General features: G+C 45.6%; 1 protein-coding gene across 5 annotated transcripts in view; it reads left to right on the top strand.

The window, feature by feature from the left end:
* Window positions 1-23,647, top strand: part of GNG12 (G protein subunit gamma 12) — a 119,035-nt gene that overhangs the window by 5,701 nt on the left and 89,687 nt on the right. The window contains exon 1 of one of the 5 annotated variants that reach the window (XM_032494551.1): window positions 15,214-15,237. The exons of the other annotated variants lie outside the window; for them this stretch is intronic. The gene's annotated coding sequence lies outside the window, so the exon portion shown is untranslated. Of the gene's footprint in view, window positions 1-15,213; window positions 15,238-23,647 lie in introns of those variants that run through there. 5 annotated transcript variants of the gene reach the window in all.

Below are 23,647 nucleotides of genomic sequence, written 5' to 3'. Positions count from 1 at the left end.
GTCTGGTTGCCATCCTCCGACAGGGAGGGTTTTTGTCTTCTTTTAATGGGTCTGCATTTCGGAGGATTACTGTATAATAAAAACCGGGGTGTTGTAGACTGTTACGACTTTTGAGACTTTCAACTCTACCGGGGAATTAGTAGCTCAAAGAGGAATTCCTTTTAGGTCTGCCTCTGTGAGTCAGTTGCTCAGAATCTTTTGTAATTTTTCACATTCACTCATTGCAAGCAGTGACCTTGGGGCCAGAGGGACAGGAGGCCTTGTAATCTGCTTTCTTATGGAATAGACTGCCATTCCCCTTGTAGGCAGTGTCATGTAACTGACATAGGATCCCCTTGTTCTGCTCTAACTTGGGTTGGTGTCACCACCAGCGCTCACCGGAGTGGGCTGTGAATCAGTGGTCATCGGTGCACTTGAGCAACACGTGTAGAGAATTGCCTTCATTCCTGATGACTGTAACCCGGCTGAGCCCATGGGGTAGAATCCTAACTTTATTCATGTAGGATAATCAGGCTTTTATTTAGCTGTACATGGTACAGCCAAGATTTCCCTGAGCATTGGACATTAAATCTTCAACCCCCACTGGGACCCTTTAACTAAGACCCCAACCTTGCAATGACCTCAAATTTTGTCTGCTTTCCAGGGAGAAACTATTGCAGAGGTGCAACACAGTTCAGCTCTCAACATGAGCTAAATAAATTTAAGGATGGACAGAGGAATCAAAATTCAAAAGCTGCTTGGACTTTATTGAGGTGTAGTGAGCACTTTATTGGTATGAATCCATACACCAGATTTATTCAACCAGAATCTCAGGCAGATTGGAAGAGTATTGAAATCGGCAGACTCGGTACCTGTCCTGTACCTAAACTACTGAAACCTTTTGCGCTGTAAGACCATGACCTACCTGCCCTTTAGACCCCGAGGCCTCACATGGGTGTGTAAAGTCATGATTGGCTACTCAGACAAGTTGTCAGGGGAGAGTTGGATGTCTGGCCAAGAAGCAGAAGAATTGGATTGTGACTTCTTGACAAGGCTGCCTTGAACTCTTGTACAGGTTGTTGACTGCGCAAGAGTACCAGGGAAGTTAAGTAGGGTCTCAAATCCACTCAGAAAACCACGTGTCCTGAGCTAGAACTGCCTTTGCCAGGAGGAAGGGGCACTTCTTTCTGACTTTCATCAAGCCTGCAAGGCTAGGTCCACTGGGAGCGCTGGCCATTGTAGCTCACACGAAGGTCCAATGTGGCTGGCGGCGGCCCTGCCTCTCCCTGCCCCGTTCAGCCACAATAACCCTCTAAATGCCAGGAGCCTGCAGAATCTGGCACGTAGTCAGTGCTTAATAAATGCCAGTGGAATGGGGGGATAAAACCACATTCTCTGCAGTGTGTGCCAGCAAAGTGGATGAGCTGGTGTTCTTTTTTAATCAAAAAAGTAAAATTGATGATGCCTACTGGGAAATGCACGTTCAGCAGTGCGTGTTCCCTGTGACAGGCATCTTCCTCTTCAGTTCCTCGAATCCTAAGGGGCGGGTAAAGCCCAGCACTTGAGGTGTCGTTGACATTGTTTACTGTGGGTCGAACACCAACAGATGTGCTCAGCATTGCCTGAAACCTGTGGGGTCCCTGCACTGGTGCCTCCTGGGAATGGACAGAGGGATCCAGGGTACTTAGTGACCACGGGCCCTCCCCTTGGGGACAGGATGTAAAGGACAGTGGCCGCAGGAGCCTTTGGAATTTACCTGTGAGCGGTTGCTGCTTGTGTAGAAAGACTGTTCTAGTTTGGGGTAAGAAGTGGGGACCCCTGTTGCTAAAGCTACCAACAACCAAAAAAGGGGATTGTCTGCGTCCCTCGCAGTGCCGGCTGGTGCTGCTGGCCTGCTTTCTGTTTTAAGTCGATCCTTGAGAAAGCCGCCTCTCAAAGCTAACTTCCTCTTGGCTCCTCTCCTGAGAGACAGTCTGCACAGCAGGTAGGACCAGCCATGTTTAGTGGGTTAAATTGCTAAGGCTGTGGTTCTCAGGACAGACGTGCCAGTTTGCACTTAGGACCTTGGCCTTCTGCTGTTTTACGAACAGGCTGCACCTTGTGAAAACTGCCCACAGGTGCATAAACGCGGAATCTTTTCACATTTAGTCTGCTTAAATGCAGCCTGCTTCAGGCAAACTCAGATTCCCCAAACAGGAGAAGCAGGAGATGAACAATTCCTAAAAAGGATTCCTTACAGAATTTCAGCGAGCAAACTTACCTGTTGCCTTTACAGTTGCATTTGCTTTTACGAAATTCCAGGAGACTCAACTTTTCAGGAATATCTCTCTGTTGAATTAAGCAGAATATTCCGGCACATGCTTTGCCCTCTTTTTGAACATAAATATTTGATGAGCAGCATGCTTCAGCCATTACTGTCCAAATCCAGAAAGCAAATAGATGCACCTGGCAAGCTGCCTGGGAGGAAATCCTAACATTTCTCACCTCCAGCTCTCTGACTTCCTCCTGCTGTAGTAAACGTCAGGGGGCTCAGGGACACCCACACCCAGCTGGTGAGATCCAGCGGGCAGAGGTCAGCCTCTCCACGTGCACCTCCTGGGCTCTGGACCCAGGTTTCTCTGATTTACCGATGTCAGTGTGAGAAATCAGCACGGGTTTCCCGGACCCCAGACGCCTCCCCAGTTCTGTGTCTTCCAAGCTGGTCTTGTCCTGTTCATCACACTGCTATGAAGAATGGCCTATACAACCTCTCCATCTTTTTAAAATTGGTAATGTATTTATATGGTCCCCACAAACCTCACAACCATATAGAAAGGTGAACACTGAGAAATCTTGCTCCTGTTTCATCCCTATCCGAGCCTTCTCCACACTCTCTACAGGCTGAAACGTGCAAATACAAGCAAATGAGGAGATATAGATACATATATATGTGTGTGTATATATATATACACACACATATATATATGTTTAATGCTTCCTCCTTCTTTCACAAAAGGATATTATATATATATATTATATAATCTATTCTGTTTTCTTTTTTAAGTTAGCAGTCTGTCCTGGAGATCTCTATCAGCACGATTGTTTTCCATTGTGTGAATATACCACATTTTATCCTACCAGTCCCCTGTGGCTGGACCTTTGAATTGTTTCCAGTCTTTTGCTATTACAAATGGTGCTACAACAGATAAAGGTGTCATTTTGCTTTTGTGCAGGTGGACCTAGAGGATTGATTCCCGGCAGTGGGACTGCTGAATCACAGGGCCCTGTCATCCCCGCTTCAGAAGGCTTGACTCACTTTGCCCCCTCCCCAGCAGTGTGTTAGAGGGCCCCTTCCCTGCAGCCCCACCAGCAAGAAGTGTGTCAGCTGTTTTTATTTTTGCTAATCTCGTTGGTGAGGAATGTTAATTTAGGGTCGGTTAAATTTGTTGAGTTTTGAGTGAGGTAGAGGTTTGGGGCCATGTGTACATCTTTTCCCATGGGCGGTCCAGGCCTGCCGGTCCTCCTGCGGCCATTTATTGACCTTTCATCCTGAAGCAAGCCTCTTGCCTACGTCACTGTCAAAATCTCTTAAATACAGACTTAAGAATGTGATAGCTCTTTGGGGCCTAAGGGCAGAGTGGGCTGCCAAATCGTCAGCGCAAAATCGAGAGACATGGCAAATAGGGTTTTATGCCAGCTGCTAATGTCTGATTTATAAATAGTTTTCAGCTAATGGTATTATTAAACTGGGACGTCTCCAAAACCATTATGAAGATGATCTTCTAGTCTAGAATTTCTCCCTCTCAAACAAAAACAAGAAAGATTGAGAATGTATAAATTCCAGTGGCATTTCCTACAGAATCTTCTAAGAAATCTAGATTTTCTTCCTTTCCCATGCATCTCCTGAAAGGTTACACAGGCCACATTTTGTTTACATGCTGGATAGGGCTCCTATTCACCTTTTGGTGTGACCATCAGAGAGCTGTCTACCCCATTTCCAGCGTGAAAGAGAAAAGGGAAGAGCGCAGTGTGAGGGGAGCGGCCAGAGTTCAGGATGCCCCGGAGGGCGCGGGTTGGAGTTGCACAGGATCGTCTTTCTCTCTGAGGTGCTCTATCCATCAGCCCTGGGATGCTCTTTTAATATAAAATTAATTTTCATCTTTTCAAAAATGAAATCCATTGAAAGAGAAAGGAGTTTTGGTTTAGTGAAAAGATGACTATGTGGTTTATTTTTTGACTTCTTGATTTTAGAAATTCATCTGAGGCAGTCCTGTTTAAAGTTAGCCCACATCTCCATCAAAAAAACCCAAAAAACAAGAAAGGAGGGAGGGCTTAGAGCTCAGGGTTAGAGTTTGTGCTTAGCATGCGCAAGGTCCTGGGTTCAATCCCCATTTTAAAAAGTAAATAAATAAATAAACAAACAAACTTAATCACCCCCCCCAAAAAACCAAGAAAACCCCACCACCACAACAAACCCTCCTCAGAGTTCCCACGTTTGGCAGAGGTCTGTGAAAGCTCTAAAAAGGAAGGTCTGATCCTCTAGGTGTAGTGCTCTCTCTTCAGCTCCGACGTATATGCGTTATTATCTTGTGGAGGTGGGTTTTCAGCTCTCTGGATGCTTTGTTTTCCTTCCAGTGAGTTTTGTCGCTAGAGCATTGCTCTCCCGCCCTACAGTGTCAGCTCTGTAAGGACAGGCTCTCGGTTGCTTGTTCTAGCCCAGGACCCAGAATGGTACCTAGCGCCTCGGGGTGCTCCATCAATAGTGGATGACTGGGTCTGCTGCGGTTAGGGCCTTCTGGACCCAGTGGGTCTCTGTGGTCAGCCCAGGCCCGGGTTGGGGATCACAGTAGCCGTTCTTTGGCCTTTTGGTGGGATTCTCCAGCCCCTGTGCACTCTCTGACAATGTGCATGATGGCTTGAGGTCTGGTCCACCTGGACAAGTCACCTGACCTCGAAGGGCCTCTGTTTTCCCATTTGCAAAATAAAGACGATGACACCATGTTTCCAGAAATCTAAGATGCCATCAATTATGAGATGTGCCATTCTTCTACTGGCCATTAAGAAAGAAAAAAGAAATTGCTGCCAATTGAGCTGAAACCCACATCAGTCCTAAGGATGTATTAGCTTTCTATGCTTGCCGTAACAGATTACCACAAATTTAGCAGCTTCAGACAACACATCTGTGTTATCTTATAATTCTGAGGTCAGAAGTCATCATGGGCTTGGCTGGCTTCTCTGCTCTGGGTTTCACACATCCAAAATCTTGTTAGGAGGCTCTGGGAAGAATCCATTTGCAGGATGATTCAGGTTGTTGGTAGAATCCAGTTCCTTGCAGTTATAGGATTGAGGTCCCTGCCTCCTTGCTGGCTGTCAGTTGAGGGCCACCCTCCCCTCTTAGAGACCTTGCTTTGGTCCTTGCACTTGGGCCCTACATCTCAGAGGCAGCAACAGTGTGACAAGTCCTCATGCCTGGAATCTCTTTGAGGTCCCCTGCTGCTCATCTCTCTGCCTCCATCCAGAGAGAGTTCTCTACCTTTAAGGGCTCATTTGATTCGATTGGGCCCAGCTGGGTAATCCAGGCTACTCTCCCTTAATTACATCTGCAGAGTCCTTTTTTGCTGTGTAACATACCGTATTCACGAGTTTCATGGATTGGGAAGGCGTGGACATCTTTGGGGACCCATTCTGACTACCACAAAGTCATCCCAGTATTGGGGATGTTAAAATGTGAACAGAATTTATTTCTTAGAATTGATTAAATACTATCTATCTTTGGCTTAAAAATTAAAGAGCTACTGGTATATATAAACAGTAAGTGCTCAGGCATTAACTATTATTATTGCAATGAATATTATGATCGTAGTGCTCACACAACGCCCATCACCTTTAATTTCAGTTGAAGTTATTCTCACAGCTAAATGCATTTGACAAACGCTAATTGAGAGAGTAGAGTGCGCGGGCAGTTAATTCGATGACAGTGATGATGACAGTTACTCCTTGCGTGACAGCCGGGTACCGACGTGTGCTAGGACCTCTGCACACTTTCTCAGGCCTCTCAGTAGCCCTTCCAGGTAGGTAGGGAATACTGGTTCCATTTACAGGTGAGGAAGCAGGTTCAGGGAGGTTGAATACTGCTTAAGGGCTCAGTAGTAAGTGCTGGCGGCATCTTTTTAAATCCAGGACTTCCTGGCTCTGCAGTCAGTGCTCTTCGTGGCACCCTGTTACCTGTCCTGGTGTCCAGCAGGAGTGCGGGCTGGAGGGAGTGGCCTCCTGGAAGGGGAAGGAACACGGGGGAAGAGACACTGCCCTGTGATGTGTCTGTCTTGTACTCAGATGTTTCTTTGCTTTTAACTGTTAAGCTCATCGAGCAAAAACGTCCTGTCTCTTCATCCTTTTCTCAGTTTTTAATAAACTCAAAAATGATCTCTTTTCATTCAACAGGTGTTTCTCAGTTACCTACACTGAGGATAGGTAGGATATGGCTGTGAACAATATTGTGATTTATAGTAAGAGATATATACACAGTTTCTGTACAGGTCCTGGCACAGAACTAAAACCCTTGGAATTCCTCAAGTGATGAAAGCAATAAAGGTGTCTTTTGTTACATCATTGAGGTGACTTTGGGCCACACCTAAAGATTAGGGCTGTTTGCCTGGAGAAGCAGCCATGTGATTAAAAGGTTGGAACTTTCAGTCCCACCCCTCAGACCTCCAGGGAGGGGAGAGGGGCTGAAGGTGGAACCAGTTACCCATGGCCGGTGATTTAATCAATCGTGCCTAACTAATGAAGCCTCCAAAAAACTCAAAAGGACAGGGTTAGGAAAGCTTCCAGGAGTTGCAGATGGGGAGATGTGGGAGAGGGGGTCCTCTCCAAGAGAGTATGGAAACGGAGTGCCCTTCCCCACGCCTTGCCCTCTGCATCTCTTCCACCTGGCTGTTCTTGAGTTATATCCACTTATAATAAACCAGTGATCTAGTAAGTGAAATGTTTCTCCAAGTGCTGTGAGCCACTCAGAGCCTTTAACTTGTGGAATCTGATGCTATCTCTGGGGAGATAATGTCAGAATTGAGCTCAATTGTAGGACACTCACTGGTGTCCAGAATTACTGGGTAGTGTGAAAGCCTCTGCCACAGATGGGGATCTACTCTCAAAGGGAGTTAAGTTAGCATTGAGGAATTTCTGCTTTTTAAACTATTTTAAGTATAACTAGAGCAAAGGGAAAAGGAGAAGAGAAGGAGAGTGGTTTAGCAGAACTGGAGTAAAAATAGTAGCTACCTGAGTTCAGTAAACTACTCTGAGATCACAGCCTCTAGAATTTTCCCAAGACACAATGGCAGGTTATCTTAGGCTCTTCAAATTTAGGTAGATTGTTGAAAACCAATCTTATCATTTTGCCCTCAAAACCTGCTTTTTTCCCTGCCTTCTCTAAGTCAGTGGACATCTCTAGCCATGCAGAATGCCAAGCTCTGGACCCCTGAGTCATGCAGAATTCCCCTCCTCTTCCCCTCCCTCCAGCTCAGACACCCCGGGCCCCCACCAGGGCGTGTCACATCCACTTCCTAACTGGTCACACATCTGCTCTCTCCCCTACCCCCACTGCCTCTCACCTGGATTGTCACCACGGCTTCCTAACTGATTGCCCCCTTCACACTGCCACCACGGTGATTTTTCTAAAACATAGATCTGAATGTCACTTCTGATCTGGCAGCTTCCCAAAGGTGTCACAAGCTAGTGGTTAAGCATTCGCACTGTCCAGGTTCAAGGCTGCCTACAATTCCTACAAGCTACAGAATCTTGGAAGCATTATTTAGTTGCTCCGTGTCTTAGTTTCCCCACCTCTAAAATGGGTGTAATAATAGTACCAACCTCACAGAAAGGTTCTAGAATTTAAGTGAGTTAATGTATGAGGCACTTAGGAGCCTGGCACACAGATAGCCCACTGTAAACATTATTAACCCACAGTCCTTGATAGCAGGCCTGGAGCCCAGCTTCCACCCTCCTGGTACCATTCAAAGCTCGCTCTACCAACAGACTCTTAACGATCTGACACTAGGTAAGTACCCACACAGAGAGTACACAGACATTTTCACAGCAAGTTGACAGTCATTTTACATCTTTGGAGTCTAAGGGAAAGTTGGACTTGCATTTTACATTTCATTTTTCTAGCAGTTCTTTTTACTGCATCTTATAAAAGTATGGGACCATAATGAATTAGGAATAAAACCAGAAAGCTGCTCTTCCACAGCAGTTTGAAAGGCACTTCTGGGTCCCCCACACCCTCTGGATGATTCACACTAACCAGGTTACCCATACTCACTGTGGAGCCTTAAGTCTCTGGATTTCTTCACACTGTTGCCTCTGCCTAGAGTTTATCAGATATTTATTCAGCAGCTGTGTGTGCTGGGTCCTGGGGATAGACGAGTGAGTGAGATACTGCCTCTACTTTGAGGAAGCTTCCCTCCAACTACCCAGTGGATTCTTGTCTGTGTTTTGAAACCTAGCATAATTTCATTCTTTCTTTCATGCATAAAGAAAGCATTTATTTAATGCCAGCTGTTTATGAGGCACTTGCTATATTCTGCTTCTCCCCTTGAAGGACCACCAAGCTAATGAAGATGGGGTGGTGAACAGACAGAAAAACAATCTCTGTAGGATAGGAGTGTGAGACAGCAGTGTGACTAGAGAAGCATCAAGTACAGAGGAGGGTGTCTGACTTTGCCTTGGCTAGATAAGGGCTTGGCAAGGTCAGAAATGGTTTCTCAGTTATAGTAGAGACAGTGTCATCAAAAAATGAAGACCTGGGCCTTGAGGTCAAGCCCAGGTCCACAGCTCAGCTCTACCACTCACTAGTCATGTGACTTTGAATGACTCTCAGTCTTAGTCTGTTCAAGCTGCTGCAACAAAATCCCATAGACCGGGTGGCTTATAAAGGGCAGAAATTTATCTTTCACAGTTCTGGAGGCTGGGGAGTCCAAGACCAAGACAGCTGCAGATTCAGTGTCTGATGAGAGCCCAGTTCCTGGTTTTAGACAGCAGTCTTCCCTTCTCACTGTGTGGGGTCTCTTTATTTTATTTATTTATTCATTGAAGTATAGTTGATTTATAATATTGTGATGATTGGCTTAAGAAGATGTGGTGTATATGCATACATACATACAGTGGAATATTACTCAGCTGTAAAAAGAATGGAATATTTGCAGCAACATGGATGGACCTAGAGATTCTTACATGACAGCACTTATTTGGGGTCTCTTTTATAAGGGCACTAGTCCCATTTATGAAGGCCTCACCCTCATGACCTAATCACCCTCCAAGGCTTCACCTCCAAATGCCATCACATTGGGTTTAGGATTTCCACTTGAATTTTGAGGGGACACATTCAAATCATAGCACTCTCTAAACTTCAGATTCCTCATCTGTGAAATGGGGATAACAGTACCAATCTACCTCACAAGGCTGTTTTGAGGCTTATCTGAAATTGTTATATACATAATGTGCTTAGAACCATGTCAGTCATATACAGCTGCATAAATGTTAGATGACATCACTCTGTTACCTTCTTTTTCTCTCCTTGACCCTATCTCTGGACGTATTTAAATTTGCTCTTGTCTGGGTCTCCAGTGGCGTGCTCTTCAACCAGCAGACTGCTTATTACATTGACTTGTGTACTTTTACCTGCCATTCTCTGCCTCCCCTCCAGAATGTCTTATATCTCTTGAAGCCAGTGACATTTTTGACTTTATAGTGCTAGTGACAATGTTCAACTCATAGAAGATTAAATAAATGTTAGAGAATTTCTATTGTATTAAAATTTAAATTGGAGCACATCTTGTCAAAAAGCTTTGTGAAGAGTCTGATTGTTATGGACTGAATGTTGACCTCCTCCCAAAACTTACAGGTTGAACTTCAAGCCCCCAATATGATGATATTAGGAGATGAGACCTTCAGGTGGTAATTAGGTCATGAGGGTGGAGTTCTCATGAATAGGATTAGTGTGCTTATAAAAGAAGCCCCAGAGAGCTGTCTCGTCCCTTCCCCTCTGTGGGGACACAGTGAGAGGGCGACCATCTATGAACCAGGAAACAGGCTCACCAGACTCTGAAACTACCGGAACCTTGATCTTGGACTTCCAACCTCCAGAACTGTAAGAAATCAGTGTTTGTGGTTTAAGCTACCCAGTGTATGGTTTTTTTTGTTATAGCGGCCTGAATGGACTAAAACACTGCTCAAACATTAGTTTCCGCTTTTCAGAACTGAGGCTCTTTCAAGAAAGTTTCTATTACTTGCCCAAGGTCATGGAGCTCACAAAGGGCAGAAGTGAGATTAGAACCCCACATCTCTTGTTCTTCTGTTTTGTGCTGCTGTATCACATCCATCCTGTGAGCTGGAGGTCTGAGTGCTGGCCAGGCTCTTATCACTGGCCCGCCTGTATCAGGATCATGATGTGCGGGAAGCAGGCCTGGAGAGACCTCTAGACACACCCTCTCTCCCCACCCCTCCCCACCTATCTCACTCACTGCTGCCCCACTGGTACTCATGGGTCACACCTTGGCGGTGAGTGGTGAGCGTCCACCTGGAAACGTGGGGTGGAGGCGGGGACAGAGCCTGCCTGTGGGAGGCAGGAGGCTGCCTGAGAATGGAGGAGGAGGGAGGACCTTGTCTAAGAGTGAGTAATTTGTAACAAGACTCCAGGGCTGAGTCAAGGAGGAGGAGTCCAGTGAAGTCCAGAAGTTGCAGAGTTGGGAAAACTCTTGTAAGGATATCCAAAGGCAGTGGAGCTGTTCTTAGACTTCTTTTCCCTTCCAGAGACGTCTCAGTGCCTCTCCCTTCCCACCCTCTTTGAAAGGGGCACCCTTTACATGCTGCTGAGGACTATATTCTGTGCTCTCATCAGATTTGATTGGCTTATAATCCTTACTGTGGAGTCGGGGCAGAGTGGTGAGTCCATACCGTGGACTCTGACCGTGAACTTTGCTGGCTTGAGAAAAGTTCAAAATTTATGACTTCATACATTATCTTTTTTTTTTTTAATCTTTCTTAAAAAAAAAAAAAAGAAAAGAAAAGAAAAGAAAAGAAAAGAAAAGAAAAGAAAAGAAAAGAATTCTCAAACGAGAAAGGATCTAGTGGCTCAGGTAGCCTCGAAAGCCGAAGAGACCAGGGTAATGGTTTGCGAACTTGTCTGCGTATTAGGATCAGCTGGGGAGTGAGTCTGACCATCAGGAAGCCGGGGCTGCACGCAGACCTGTGAAGTCAGCCCCGCTAGCGCGGGGCCGGAGGGCGGCCGTGCCTGTAAAGCTCCCGGCTGGCCCCAGCGCACGGTCAAGGGCGGGAGCGCCCTGGAGGGTGGCCCTCTTACTGCCCAAGTGAACTCTAGGTCTCTGCAGCGCAGATGATTGACACGAGAGAAAGTCGTGACTTGGCTGCCAGTCAGCCTTATGGCCACTGGCTCATTTTCCTTGTTAATTCTGGGGTCTGGGAGCAGTCTTTGAGCACAAATCCTCTGTGTCAGCTCACAGTGCCCCTTCCTCAAAACATGCTGAGCTCTACCCTTGAACTGTCTAATCCAGATCTTCCTGCTTCTGAACAAATTATTGGTGTATCCTGTTAGGTAAAAACAAAAAGGAGTGACCTTGAAGGGAGTCAGTGTTCCCAGTTGGACACAGTCACCCACGGTGGGAGGGCACAGCAACTCTGGTGTGAAGGGGGTCTTACCCAAGGCCTCTCTCGGTGGCACGCCACACCACCCCATTGACAAGCTTCCTTGAGAAAGCTGAGTCTTGGATTCAACTCACGTTACTTGTGAGTCGTGTTCAACATGGCCAGGTTCATTATGGAGCCTGGGAACAAATTCTTGTGTTTGAGGAGCGTGTGTAGGCTCTTGACTTTTGACTACAAATGGCTTTAATGGTCAGCATTCATTGTGTTTTATGTCCAGGAGCATATTTTATTTTTATCAGGGATTTAGTAAAGGAAAAATTGTGGGGGGAGGTGACCTGTAAAATTCACATTCATAGAAATGATTTGTGGATGTGTTTTGCTGGATACAAGGGCAATTTTATTTTTAGAGAGAGATTTTTTTGGGGGGATTGAATGTCCGCTCCACATAGATTTCCCCATTACCCCTTGAGAGCTAGAAGCTTTCTTTCTGGATGGTAACACTTTCCAGAAGCATCTGAAAGTGGGAGTCCCTTGGGAAATTTCATGGTCACACCCTGGATTAAAATGAAAAGTGAAATCTCAAGAGTGCAACTTGGTTTTGAAACTACATTTTTTACAGCTTTGATGATGAGAAGGAGAGAGAATAAACTTTCTTGTGCACCTGCTCTTGACCAAGTATTACCACCTTATAAAGAAAGTGTAATTAGTTCATTTTATGGAAGAGGAAACTTTTATGGAAGAGGAAACTACAACTCAGAGACGTTCAGTAACTTGCCCAAGGCTGCACAGCTCATGAGGAGTAGGGCCAGAATTCAAACCTGTGTCTGCTAGACTGTACCACGCTGCCCTCTAGAACTAAAGAAAACACACTTAACTTCATAAGTGTTAATTTTCTAGTGCCTTTAAGAGACTTTTCTTTTATTGTCCACAGAAGATTATCCTGAGAAGCATATAAAATATAAAAGCACATAAAAGCATTGTAAAACCTGAGGTACTGTAAAAATGGGGGCCACATCTGCGGGAGGACAGAAAGTCCGGAGAAGAGAAAGTGGAACTGCTTCCTGGCAGGTACCATGTTTATAAAGAGCCCAGCAATCACTCTTGTGAATTTGTTTTTAAACTGACTCATAACAGCTGCGAAGGCTGGAATTATCAGTTCCCAGCTCAATTGTCTTTTTATTATTTGTGACTTGCCCTTGTTAAATATGGAGTTGTATTAAGGAGGAACAGTTTTACCGATTGTTAATGTGCTTTTGGTTGACTGTTGCATTGAATGGAGGCGTTTTGGTTATTTCACCAGAAAACAATGCTGAGGAAATTCAGAGTTAAGTGTTGGAAAAATGACAGATCTAGGGTTGGCATTCTCCAGAATTTCTAAACAGGAAAGGCTCAGGGCTGGCAGGCTGGAAGAGGTGTGAGGGTGAAAATCTGGATGCTGTGTTTGCTAAGCAAGTACTTTTTTTTTTTTTTTTATTTTGCTTGTATTTTTTTTTTAATGTTTTCTAAAGATGTTTTTAAATTTATACTTTCTAAAGTGAGACAGTGTTTACTGTCCCTGTTGAAGAGGGCTTCTGCAGTGGCAGGAGGCTGACTGGCCGAGACTAATCCCAGCTCTGCCACTTGCTACTCTGTGACCTTGAACAAGTTACTTAACCTTTCGGGACCTCAGTTTCCTTTCCCAGAAGATGGAGATGATGCTGTCTGTGCCTCCTTCCTGCGGTTATTGTGAGGCGTAAGTTAATACAGATAAAGTGCAGAGAACTGTGCCTGACACCGAGGACACTCAACGCCTAATAAATGTTTGCTGTTGTTCTTTTAATTAATTGGAGTTTAATTTAATTGGAGGGGCTAATGGAGATGATGGCAGGGAGGAGGATGCTGAAGTTCCTCCAAGCCAGCCTTTTGCAGATTCTGCCAGAATAGTCCTTTTCAGCTCAATGATTTGAAGTCCGTGTTTTTTATTCTCACATTACTCCAAATGTATATTTCTGCAGTGTGGTACAGTGGGAAGATCATTCAACTGTTTATTTTTTAAATGTGTTGTAATTCCAGCTGCACCTTCACAAAGTGTTAGATGTGGCCTCTGCTGAGAGTATATATTCAGTAGGGAAGAGCCACAGCCCGGAAGCCACCAGGAGCCCTGACGCGAGATGACATTGTTCCAGGCGCTGTGGAGAAGGTGTTGACTGACGTGTGATCATCTGTTCCTCTGAGAAGCCAGTACCTGCCCACTAGCTCCCTCCGAATCGCAGGAAACAGTGTATTCTCATTCTGCAGCTAAAGGAAATGTACCAGTTTTCTGGAGAAATATTTTTTCTGGCCCTAAATGCCAACAGATTTGTCATTTAGGTTCTTATGTGAGGGCATTGGGGATAGATTCCTTAGTATCTTCAGCAGTTACTCCTGGGGAAAATCTGGAGAGACTGTTTTTGTGGCTATTTCTTATGTTAACCCTTGAAATGATGAGAAGGACGCTATCTGATTCTTATTCAGTGACAGTGTTTCTACAGGAAATAATTAAGTCCAAGTGCATTGTTCTCTTGATCTAATTTGATAAACAGCCAGCAGGGAGTCCTAGGAAAGAAGAGAGGGGCGAGTCAGGAGCCTGCCGTCTGGAGTTTTAGGTACAGAATTATGGGATGTTGCAGCTGAAACGGGCCATTGTGATCACAGAGCCCAACTTCTGCTTTTTACAGATGGGGAAACTGAGGCCCAGAGATTAGCTTGAGTTTGTAAAAGAACTAATTTCCGGTACCCCTAGGACTCCTGGTTCCAGGCCCAGCTGCCTATTCCACCCGACTACATACTTGTGCTGTGTGTACTTAGAGCAGGTCTGTACAGTAGAACTTTCTGCAAGATGGAACCGTTCAGTCTGTCCAGGATGGTGGCCACTAGCCACATGTGGCTCTTAAGTACTTGAAAAGTGTAACTGAGGAGTTGCATATTTTTTGCTTTATTTAATGTGAATTCATTAAAATTTAAATTTAGTTAGCCGCATGTGGCTGGTGACTACCATTTTGGATCATCCAAGCTTTAGAGGCACTGAGGAGGGGAAGAAGGCCAGTCCTCATCTCCTACGTCATTCTCAGCAGGCGAGAGGCTCACCTTTCCGGTGGCTCAGGTGCACCAGGTCGTGTGCTGGAGAATCAGGCTGGGCCAGTCACCCCCTCTTTCTGGATGAAAGGTGGCTCCTGTGTGAAAGAGGGGGTTGGATTTGATCTCTCTCCGGGGTCTCATTGTGACTGCAGACATGGCTCTGCACTGGCAGCGGTGTGACCTTTGGAAGGGCACTTAGCTTACCTGGGCCTCAGTCTCCTCATCTGTCACCTGTTTTTAACACCTGTTCTGCTCCCCCATCTCAGTAATGTTGGGAGAGTCTGGGAGTAGAAGATCAGTGACAGGAAATCCCTTTGCAGACTTTTTTTTTTAATGGTCTTTGGTGTTTGGAACTATTTTTCATTTTGAAGCAAGTTGCAGATGGGTTTTCTTTTCTCTAAGGTGCCACAGTTGGGGAACTGACCGTGTCAAGGTGATCCTCGTCGCCAGAGCAGAGACAAATAATGTGCAGCCCGTATGAAATAAGAGCTGGGAGACATGGTCCTGATGCAGATGACTGATTTGGTCAGTGGGTGATGGTTTTTCATAATAATCTTGCTTACCTAGGCATTCCCTAATCTCTCTGCACAGTCAGCTGTTTCATCTGAGGAACCAAAGTGGATCCCTTTCGGAAGCTGTGGCTCCCCTCCAGGCTTTTCTTCCTTGTGCTCCTTTTCTCACGTCAGCCTGCGTGAGCCCCATGTGGAATACGTGGTACCGCGTAGTAGTCAATAAACAGATAAAACCTTCTCAGGTCTCCTTGGTGATCGCCTCTCCATCAGTGGTTCTCACACTTTGTTCCCAGGTGGTGATTCACCACTGGCGGGCCCGCAGCTCACTGGTGGGCCTCAACTCTCTTCAGAAGTGTGCCATCAGATTTGGATCAAGGCATAAAATGTACTTTTGCTACCACAGAATAAGTAGGTCTGCTGGCCTGTGTGTGGGGGGTACAGTTTGCTTGGGTAGCAGGCAGTGTAACATCAAACTGGGGCCAACGAAAGCCAGGTGGCAGGTGTGGGAAGTTTGCCCCCAAGCGTATGAGACAGCTGAGTTGGGCCAGTGATGTGGTGCTGGAGGGTGACCCTGGAGAGTGACCCAGGGCAAAGTGACAGCTACAGATGTCCCTGGAAGCCTCAGGAAGCAGTATTTTTACTGCAGCAGGGTTTATCTTGTAAATATGGTTGAATAGTGCTGGGTTGAGTCTTTGAATTCTCTCAGTGATGCCACCCCAAATGGTAGCATCTGTGACTGAGGCCAAAGACCCCTGTTTCCTACCCCTGGGGTCCCTAGGGATGGCTGCGGGGAATGAGGCAGGACCTGGAAGGTACACGTCGGAGCTCTCCCCTCCCAGGACCTTCAGAGCTGTTTCAAATACTCATGTTGCACAAATCAACCTTCTGAGGAACCTTTTGAAAAAAGGAGTCCTCTGCTTATGTTTTAAAAAGTTGAAAAAGCACTACTCTAGAGCAGTGCTTCTCAAATTTTAGCACCAGAGTTACCTGGAGGGCTTCTTAAAACACATTGCTGCGTCCCCAGCCCCGCCCCGAGGAGTCAGTGTGTCTGAGTTGAAAACTGTATCTCTAAGCAGTTCCCAGGTGATGCTGGCGCTGCCAGCGCAGGGGCCACACTTTGAGAACTGAACCACTGATTGTGGAGAAGAGCAGTGATAATATTAACCATCTATTGTGCGTCTGGTACTATGTTAGATACGAACAGTTCAGTCCCATTTGGAGCTAAAACCCTTATATTACTGTCCCCGTTTTACCGAGGTGAAAACCGAACGGAGGCATTGCAAGCCTCTGTGAAAACTGAGGCTTCGGTCACTCATTTGTCACTAATTTGCTGGTCATCAGAGAGCTGGAATTTGAACTGGCGTTATCCAGTCCTCTTCCCCATCTAGGCTGTCACTTGCCTTTCTTGCAGACCACTTGTCCCCAGCCTGTGGTCTGAGATAGGGCTTGGGGGAAGAATATTGCAAAGGGGCTTGCAAATCCAGTCTGTGTGGCCCGCAGACTGAATGTCTCACATGTTAACTGTCTGTTGTACAAATGCGTTTTTGTGATAAAGACACTGTGAAGTCATATTACGTGTCTCAGCTGGACACAGTTAATGTGGAGCGAGCGTTTTCTCACACCGTGGATGCTAAAACAGCAGCTACTGTCCCTGAGCACCTCGGAAGTTGTTTTGTTCTTTGCTTCTGCTGGCACGAAGTTGCCTTCATACTAGAAAAGGGGAGGAATTACTTCACTGAAGCGCGGTGTCTGGTTGCCTTTTCTGAGTCTGGGCCTTTAGGGAGAGAGGAGGGAGACATAATATTAACTGATTCTCATTTGAGAAGGTGCCTGGAGAGAGGAATGCGATTGTGTGGATTGATTCTACCGGGAACTCACGCAGTCTGCCTTCAGCTGCTGGCCCCAGTGGGGACAGGGTTTGTCCAGGCCCGGCCCCCATCACCTGCCGCCAACCCTGAACCTGCGCTCTCCGCTTCCTTCCTCTCTCTCCCTGCTGGCCAAGGCCAGCCCTCCCTCCTGGAGTCTGTCATGTCCTGTTGCCTGGATTCCATGTCCATCAGTTGTCTCCTCTCCCATTTGCGTTTTTGCTTCTCTGCTGTCTCATTCAAATGACACTTTTTTGTACACTCACTGTGGTATGTCCGACTTGGACTGTGCTAAACTTGCATCATTTACCTCTGGCCACTCATGGGTCCTTAGATGAGTTACTGCCATTCCCTAAGCATCTGTAAAAAGGGGACGTATCATCATAAAGTTATTGTGAAGATAAAGTCACAGCGCTTCACACAGGGCCTGCCTGACGTGTCTAAGTGCTCGGTGTGGTTAGAGTTCAGGAAGTTTACCTACGGAGGGAAGGAGAAATAAGCCATGATCACTGCAATTTCCTCCACCGTCTCCTGCCGTCAGTCCTTACAGGGGGCCCTCCTCTCACCCCTTTCACTGACTCACCTTCTAGATCAGTGCTTCCAACCTTTTTTCACTGTTACCCCATAAGGAGAAAAATGAACATAAGTTTCATTAAGTCAGTTGGTTTAGTTAAATATTAAGGAATACAGATTTTATTATGTAGGGTTGAGCTTTATAGAGGGCCACAGACCATTGTAATATTAAGAATTTTTTACTCCTCTCCCCACCAAGAACCAATTTCCACCCCTGGGAGGGGGCAGGACCCCTCCTGATGAAAGCGCATGCGTTAGACCCCGAACTGTCTTCTTTTTGTAAGACCCGCTAGCTTCCTCTGACCTGCCATCCTTGGTCTGGCCTCACATCTCCGACCAGCGGAACCCCGTCCTCTGCCTCTGCTCCTCTTCTGACACCTCTCTGTTTTCCTGGCCCACTCAGCCACACAACGGGGGCTGAGCATCTGAGACTTCCAGGACAGGGTCACCTCTCAGGAGAGGAGACGTACCTCATTCTCCTACAGCAGGACACAGACCGAAGAGTCGTGGACAGAAGGAACAGGGTCCAATGGGACCTGGAAAAGGGGCTGGGAGAGGCGAGTGTATGGTGGGGTGCGGAGGACGCAGTGGCAGGGCAGGGAGAGGTGGCCGGCAGGACTAACCCAGGGGTGACGAGAGAACCAGAGCTTCCAAGGTACCACTTTGAACACTGCTCTCCCTGTTTTGTTGTAATCTTAACATATGACCTTAAAAATCACAGGTACTGCTTTTGAGAAACTATGCTTCTGGGGCAGGGCAGTGGATACCCTGGGGGCACCTGCATATCAGCTCATTTTTCTGGTCACACAGGCTTGAAACCTTAGAATGATCTGATGCCTCTTTCTTATTCTCTAGTTGAGAAACCACAAGCAGGGCTTAACAGATTCCCTCCCCCTCTGGCACTGCCCAGTTTTACCTTACTCAGGCTTCAACAAATGCTTCCCTTTCCTCCCCATACTTCTCCCCCTACCCTGCCTCCTTCCTGCTTTCTTCCCTTCCTTCTCCTTTTCCTGCCCCCACCCTCCCTCCCTCTCATCCTTCCTTTTTTTTTTTTTTTTTTTTTTTTGGTAGCTAATATTGAGCCAAGAACTGTGCTGCTGCTTCAAGTGCATTTGTTTTTCATTTAATACAACAATTCTATGAAATTATATAGTATTATTATCCCATTCTGCAGATAAGGAAAGTAGGGATCAAAGAGGAAGAGTAACTTGTCCAGATCACATAGTTAAGTGTCAGAATTAGGGGAAATCTGGGATGTCTATCTGACATCCACCCAAGTCCTGCTTTTCACAGCAACCACTGAAAGGATCCAAACTGGTCTCTCCTCCTGTCCCTCTCCACTCCAAGCCTTCCCAGAGCCTGCTGGGTTTAATCCTCCACAGCACAAATGTGATCATGCAACTCCCTTCCTAAAAATTCCTCAGTTCGTAAACCATTTGTACTGACATCCAAGTCCCCTACGCCAGCATGGGCTCTGGTTTCTGTCACTTTGAAGACCCTAGGATCTGGTGGGAACAACATGGGATTTGGCTCCAGAAGACCTGAGTTCAGCCCTGGAGCCACCACTTTCTAGATGTGTGATCTTGAGCAGTCAGTTAATTTCTCTGGGCCTCATTTGTTTATTTTTTCAGTAAATGTTTATTGTGTGCCTTTGATATGCTGGTCACTGTGCGAGGGTTTTGAATATCCTTAGTGAAGAAAACATACATGCTTTCTGCCTTCAAAGAGCTTCCAGATTGAACTCAGTTTCCTCATCTGTACAGAGATGATGGTGACACTTACTTCACTGGGCTGTTGTGGGGAGTTGACAGAGATGACAGGCAAGAACGTGCTTTGCTGCATGTAAGGCGCTGGTCATAAGTTCTATTTTCTTCTGCTTCTGCTCCAGGAAGGTTCCCTGCACATTTCTAGCTCCTTCTCTTTGCTTGTACTCCTCCCAGCCTTTAAACTTCCTTTGCGGTCTTGATGGCCCAGCTGAACAGGTATCTTATCCACTAAACCCTTCTAGAACCTCCCTACTTAATATGAAGCTTTATTCACTCATTGAAGAATTCAAAAATATTTATCAAACACTTTTTAGAACAGTGATTTCCACTGTGTAGTCCACAGACCCCGGGGAGCTCAAGAACCTTTCAGGGAGCCCACATGGTCAAATTTCTTTTTATAATATTGAGATGATATTTGACTTTTTTGTTAGATTGACATTTGGAATAATGCTGCAAAAGCAGTGGGTGGCTAAAACTTTTTGTACCTAATCATTCATCAAGGCAGTGGCACCAAACTTACCAGAATCCATATTTCTCACCACTATACATCACAGTAAAGAAACAAAACAAAATGCCATTTTCATTTCCAAATGTCCTTGAAGCAGTACAAATTATTGACTTTATTAGGTCTCAACCCTTGAATGTACATCATTTTAATGTTCTATGTGACACAGAAAGGATTAGAAAAGCCCCTCTGCTGAAAATATAGTGTGATGATTGTCTCAAGGAAAAACACTTGTGTGATATTAGAGTTGCAAGCTGAATTAACTGCTTGTTTCACCTAATGCCATTTTACTTGGAAGAATGTCTGACAAGCAAACTGTGACTGTTCAGACTTGGATATTTGGTGGTTTTCTCAAAAAAAAAAAAAAAAACAAAAAAAACAAAGTCGGCCTGTCACTTCAGGAAGAGTGACTGGCAGTATTTGTTGCCAATGATAAAATTCTAGCTTTCAAGCAGAAATGAGGATTTTGGAAAACTGGTATCTGCCACCACGAACTTGACAGCTTCTCGAACATACTTTAAGAAAGTGTAAAGACTTTCCTGAGATTGGTGGTGGTGTTAATGAGTATTCTTTTTTGATATTGTGTGATGAAATGTGTCAAGATACGGAAAACCTACAGAACTCAGTGAACTAATATTCTTCAAAGACCAGTGTGTGATGTTACAGCCCAGCATAGTAAAAGGTCTATTCAAATCCAAGATGGACTAAGCAATTTTAATCAAAGAATATGAAAAGTTCATTGAAAGGGCTTCAGCTAACTTTTAAGAAATCATTACTTGTTAAGTTTTGGTGTAGTCAAGGAGAAACATCCACAGTTACCTACTTTCCATCTGTATCAGTGTGAGGCCAGACTTTGTTCATGTACCACCACCAGTACAACGTATCATGACAGACTGGGCGTAAAGGCAAAAATGAGAATCCAGCTGTCTTCTATTAGAGAGATTTGTAGAGACTTGACGTTAAAGAGATTCACAAAAAGGTAAAACAGTTCTACTCCTCTCACTAAATCTTTTATTTTGGAAAACACCATTGTTTTTCATAAAGTATTATTTTTGTTAGGATCTAATGGATTTATCATTGTTATGTTTTTAGTTCATTAATATTTTCAAATTTTCTGTTTTAATTTCCAATTGTATAGATAGATAGATAAAGATAAATAAACAAAAGCCCTTTGTGATCCTCAATTTTGAAGAGTGTAGAGGGATCCTGAGATCAAAAAGTTTTGAGAACTGCTGTATTAGAACAGTTCTAGTCACTGGCATACATCAGTGAGCACTCAAATTCCTCCCTCCTCCAATGAAGTTTATCTACAAATACCACTGTGGTTCTGGACTCTCTGGCATGACCTACCTAGGTACCAAGTCAGTTCAAATAGGCGTGGAATGATTACAGACTAGAGTACAGTGCTTTGTCATCCCTACCAAGCCAGGGACGCATAGCAACATGGGTACATTAGAGATGCAAAGAAGGGCAGTTCACCCACGAGACTAATAAATATGTCTGCCATGCCTATCACGCCTTCTAAAAAGTCCAGAATCTGCTGAAGGAAGCAGCCCAGACTATTAGCTAAAAAGGGGTGGCCGTGTTCCTAACTAGTGTGACTTCTCCCCCGACCCTGCTCCCTTAGCCTCAGATGACTGGGTCAGGAAGAGCCCCTGACCCTATGGCAGCCATCGTCTGACAAGGAGCCTGGTCTGCTAGTGAAAACCTAAGCCCAGTTTAAAGGTACCATGTGCGCAATTGGATTCCTTATACAAATTAAAAAAAAATTTATGAATGAAAGACACCCAGGACTGGGAGAGCTGGCAGTTGGCACTCTAATCTGTGGCCGGGAAGACAATCACAGAAGCCACGTTGCTAACTCTGAGTCAGCAGAAGCTACGAGGAAGCAGAAGCAGGAAAAACAAGGCTGAGTCAGCAGTGTACAGGGCCCCGTATTCCTGCTGTTAACAGGAGGCCACAGAATCCAGTCCCCAACGCTGCCTTGGCTCCTCTCCATTCTTGAACTGCTTTGTTTGGTCTCAAGGAGGCCTGTCACCATGGCCCTTCCTTACAATAAACCTCTGATACGTCAGGTCACCTGAGGGAGACTGTTCCTTTCCACAAAAGAGCTTCATATATAGGAAGGTGATGGGAAGTCGGTTGGGGTGGGGTAGAGGAGACGCCTTGGAGGAGACGGGGTTAGCAGGGCCTCATAGGACTTGAGTGGACAGGGGGCGTTCCAGACCTGGGCCTCAGCATGGCTGAGAGGCATGTGTGAGGAAAAAAGGGTGGGAGGGGAGGTCACCAAAGTAAGGAGAGGGTTGGTTGGCTCAGGTGGCCTCGCGCACAGGGCACCGGGAAGCAGACAGAGGAGGGCAGACTGAGGCAGGAGGTGAAAGGGACCTCATGTAGGTCCTTGAACAGGACTGAAAATGGAATTTGGGGAAAATTAGACTGGCCTGGTGAGCAGCAAGGATGTGAGGAGAGAGCATTTGAGCCAGGGATGCTGGTTTCAAGGCCGTTGTGGTGACCCTGTAGTGCCAGTGGACATGCTGGTTGCCTCAGTCCTGCTTACACTAGACCATGAAGAGCCTGGCCTTTTCAGTCCCCCGAGAGAGGTCTTGGTTCCGAGGAAATGGTTTTCTTGTTAAATACCAGGTGTCCACGTTATGAACATCCCAGGGGCAGTGCCCACGTTGACTGGAGCTGGACTGGCCCTTCTTTTTTCCATCTCCCACCCGTTTTCTAGGTAAGAACTTCTTCAGGAAGAGTATGAGATGTTTAATGGGGAATCATTTGAATAAAATCAGTTGGGAATTTTGCAAAAGTCAGGACTACCCCAGCAAGGGGCCCTGTTCCCGAAGCCACGTCCTTCTGCTTGGGCTTCTGGAGATTTCACGTGTGGAGTGTTAACGTTTTATTTTTGTGTTATTCATACTTCAGTTGTCGTTTTTTTCACAGTCAATTTAATTTATGTTTTTCTGCTGCCTGACTCAACTGTGCTTGTGGATATAGGTGCTCAGCGAGCAGCAGGGCTGCCTTCCTCCCCATGCTCTTGTCTTGTCCGTGGTGGCATTAGGAGAGCATTTCATCCTTCCAATGAGGAAGAAAGGGTAGGGGGCCCTTGCCTTTAAACGACCTGTATCTTAATGGCCGGGCGAGTTGGAGACGAGTAGAAAAAGAATTGTAGCAATTATTGTGGTGAGCATGACTTCTTGTATTTTGCCAGTTAACCTTTAACTCGTACAAGTGTGATATTCCAAGTTAGAATGAGCCAGGTATTGAAATGGGATGAGCTGAAGTACAAAGCTGACTAATCCGTTTCATTAACCTTAGCAAAATGTTAGCCACTAAGCCACTGACTTCACCTTTCTGCACCCCATCTCTAAAATGTTGGTAATTATAATACCTCCTTCTTAGTGTGGGCGTATGAGTTATACGAACTAGAGTAGAACTCAACGGGTAAACACGTACTTACTGACCATCTGCTAAATGTTACATACTCTGTGCGTGGGATTATAGTAAAAACCAAGCTTGAATTGGGCTCACAGGAAAGTGCTTACAACTATGCCTAGTATGTAGTAAAATATTCAGTAAATGGTACCCAGTATGATTATTACTTGAGGGAAGTGCACCCAAGTTTAGAAATTTTTGAACAAGCCAGAGTTAGCCAAGGGAAGGGTGTAGAAATCCAGGCCTCAAGCAGAAAGTATCCTGAGTGTGCCAGCCTCA

The sequence above is a fragment of the Camelus ferus genome, chromosome 13, assembly GCF_009834535.1.
Source record: "Camelus ferus isolate YT-003-E chromosome 13, BCGSAC_Cfer_1.0, whole genome shotgun sequence".
Lineage (NCBI taxonomy): Eukaryota > Metazoa > Chordata > Mammalia > Artiodactyla > Camelidae > Camelus > Camelus ferus.
Note: the sequence above shows the minus strand (reverse complement) of the source record. Positions and strands in the feature narration are given on the sequence as shown.